Here is a 3516-nt window from a genome sequence, read left to right as displayed (position 1 = left end):
CCTTTGAGATGAATCTCTCCATCTTCCATGACTCGGAGGCGGAAGCTTTTGCCTTTCCTTTCCTCTTTCTAGAGGTTTCTCCGGCCTTAGGTGCCATAAATGGTTATGGAAAAACAAAAAGCAACACTTTTACCACACCAAACTTAGAAAGTTTGCTCGTCCTCGAGCAAAAGAAGAAAGAAAAGAGTAGAATAAGGAAATGGAGGAGATGGAAGGGGTTTTGTGGTTCGGCCAAGGGAGAGAAGTAGTGTATGATGTGTGAAAATGAATGAGTGAAGATGGGTTTATATAGGAGTGGAGAGAGGGGTAGGGTTCGATAGGTGAGGGGTTTTTGCGGAAGAGGTATTGAGGTGATTGGTGAATGGGTGAAGAAGAGAGAGAGAGATGGGGTAGGTGGGGATCCTGTGGGGTCCACAGATCCTGAGGTGTCAAGGATTTCTCATCCCTGCACCATGTGGCGTGCAAAAACACCCCTTGCTGCCATTCCTGGCGTTAAATGCCATTTTGGTGCCTATTTCTGGTGTTAAACGCCCAGAATGGTGCCAGACTGGGCGTTTAACGCCCATTCTGCTACCCTTACTGGCGTTTAAACGCCAGTAAGTTTCTCCTCCAGGGTGTTCTGTTTTTAATACTGTTTTTACTTCAGTTTTTGCTTTTTCAATTGTTTTTGTGACTTCACATGATCATCAACCTACAAAAAATATAAAATAACAAAAGAAAATAGAAATTCAATATAGATAGTTAAAGATTGGGTTGCCTCCCAACAAGCGCTTCTTTAATGTCAATAGCTTGACAGTGGCTCTCATGGAGCCTCACAGATGTTTAGAGCAATGTTGGAACCTCCCAACACCAAACTTAGAGTTTGACTGTGGGGACTCTGTTTGTCTCTGTATTGAGAGAAGCTCTTCATGCTTCCTCTCCATGGTTACAGAGGGATATCCTTGATCTTTAAACACAAGGGAATCTTCATTCACTTGAATGATCAATTCTCCTCTGTCAACATCAATTATAGCTTTTGCTGTGGATAGGAAGGGTCTGCCAAGGATGATGGATTCATCCACACACTTCCCAGTCTCTCGGATTATGAAATTAGCAGGGATGTAATGGTCTTCAACCTTTACCAAGACATCCTCTACAAGTCCATAAGCCTGTTTCTTTGAATTATCTGCCATCTCCAGTGAGATTCTTGTAGCTTGTACCTCAATGATCCCTAGCTTCTTCATTACAGAGAGAGATATAAGGTTTATACTTGACCCCAGGTCACACAGAGCCTTCTCAAAGGTCATGGTGCCTATGTTACAAGGGATTAAGAATTTTCCAGGGTCTTGTCTCTTCAGAGGTAATCTCTGCCTAGTCAAGTCATCCAGTTCTTTGATGAGCAATGGATGTTCATCCTCCCACATCTCATTACCAAACAACCTGGCATTTAGCTTCATGATTGCTCCAAGGTACTTAGCAACTTACTCTTCAATAACATCTTCATCCTCTTCAGAGGAAGAATACTCATCAGAGCTCATGAATGGCAGAAGTAAATTCAATGAAATCTCTATGGTCTCAGTGTGAGCCTCAGATTCTCACGGTTCCTTATTAGGGAACGCATTGGAGGCCAGTGGATGTCCATTGAGGTCTTCCTCAGTGGAAATCACTGCCTCTTCCTCCTCTTCAGGTTCGGCCATGTGGGATGTGTTTATGGCCTTACACTCCCTCTTTGAATTCTCTTCTGTATTGCTTGGGAGAGTACTAGGAGGGAGTTCAGTAACTTTCTTACTCAGCTGACCCACTTGTGCCTCCAAATTTCTAATGGAGGACCTTGTTTCAGTCATGAAACTTTGAGTGGTTTTAATTAGATCAGAGACTATGGTTGCTAATTCAGAATGGCTCTCCTTGGAATTCTCTATCTGTTGCTAAGAAGATGATGGAAAAGGTTTGCCATTGCTAAACCTATTTCTTCCACTATTATTGTTGTTGAAGCCTTGTTGAGGCCTCTGTTGATCCTTCCATAAGATGTTTGGATGATTTCTCCATGAAGGGTTATAGGTGTTTCCATAGGGTTCTCCCATGTAATTCACCTCTTCCATTGTAGGGTTCTCAGGATCATAAGCTTCTTCAGGGGAAGCTTCCTTAGTACTGCCTGGTGCAGCTTGTATTCCAACCAGACTCTGAGAAATCATATTGACTTACTGAGTCAATATTTTGTTCTGAGCCAATATGGCATTCAGAGTATCAATCTCAAGAACTCCTTTCTTCTGAGTTATCCCATTATTCACAGGGTTCCTTTCAGAAGTGTACATGAATTGGTTATTTGCAACCATCTCAATGAGTTTCTGAGCTTCTACAAGCGTCTTCTTCAGATGAAGAGATCCTCCAGCAGAGCTGTCCAATGACATCTTGGACAGTTCAGACAGACCATCATAGAGGATTCCTATGATACTCCATTCTGAAAGCATGTCAAAAGGGCACCTTCTGATCAATTGCTTGTATCTTTCCCAAGCTTCATAGAGGGATTCACCTTCCTTCTATCTGAAGGTTTGGACTTCCACTCTAAGCTTACTCAATTTTTGAGGTGGAAAAAACTTTGCCAAGAAGGCATTGACTAGCTTTTCCCAGGAGTTCAGGCTTTCTTTGGGTTGTGAATCCAACCATGTCCTAGCTCTGTCTCTTACAGCAAAAAGGAAGAGCATAAGTCTGTAGACTTCAGGGTCAACCCCATTGGTCTTGACAGTGTCACAGATTTGCAAGAATTCAGCTAAGAACTGATGATGATCTTCCAATGAAAGTCCATGAAACTTGCAATTCTGTTGCATCAGAGAAACTAATTGAGGCTTAAGCTCAAAGTTGTTTGCTCTAATGGCAGGGATTGAGATGCTTCTCCCATAAAAGTCGGGAGTAGGTGCAGTAAAGTCACCAAGCACCTTCCTTGCATTGTTGGCATTGTTGTTTTCGGCTGCCATGGTTTCTTCCTCCTTGAAAAGCTCTGTTAGGCCCTCTAGAGAGAATTGTGCTTTAGCTTCTCTTAGCTTTCTCTTCAAGGTCCTTTCAGGTTCAGGATCAGCTTGAACAAGTATGCCTTTATCTTTGCTCCTGCTCATATGAAAGAGAAGAGAACAAGAAAGTAGGGAATCCTCTATGTCATAGTATAAAGATTCCTTGAGCTGTCAGAGGAAAAGAAGAATAGAAGGAGGAGGTAGAGAGAGGAGAATTCAAACTTATTAAGAGGGATAGAATTCGAATTGCACCTTGAGGAGGAGTGTTAGTCCCTTAAATAGAAGGATGTGAGAAGAGGGGAAGAATTTTCAAAAATAAATAAAAAAGATTTTGAAATAATAAAAAAAATTTAAAAATTTGATTGAGATTTTCGAAAATTAAGATTGGGAAAGAAATTAAGTGATTTTTGAAAAAGATTTTAAAATTAGAAATCAAAAAGATATGATTGAGAGTTAATTTTGAAAAAGATGTGATTGAAAAGATATGATTGAGAAGATATGATTGAAAATCAATTTAAAAAAAAAGAAAGTT

General features: G+C 40.8%; 1 non-coding gene across 1 annotated transcript; it reads left to right on the top strand.

Moving 5' to 3' along the window:
• The first annotated feature begins 2441 nt into the window (after positions 1-2441).
• LOC112774264 (small nucleolar RNA R71) lies at positions 2442-2549 on the top strand. Its single transcript, XR_003188759.1, has one exon. It is a non-coding gene; the product is annotated as a small nucleolar RNA R71 (small nucleolar RNA).
• Positions 2550-3516: the final 967 nt, after the last annotated feature.

This window comes from Arachis hypogaea, chromosome 18, assembly GCF_003086295.3.
Source record: "Arachis hypogaea cultivar Tifrunner chromosome 18, arahy.Tifrunner.gnm2.J5K5, whole genome shotgun sequence".
NCBI lineage: Eukaryota > Viridiplantae > Streptophyta > Magnoliopsida > Fabales > Fabaceae > Arachis > Arachis hypogaea.
The sequence above is the reverse complement of the archived record's forward strand: the minus strand, read 5'-3'. Positions and strand labels throughout refer to the sequence as shown.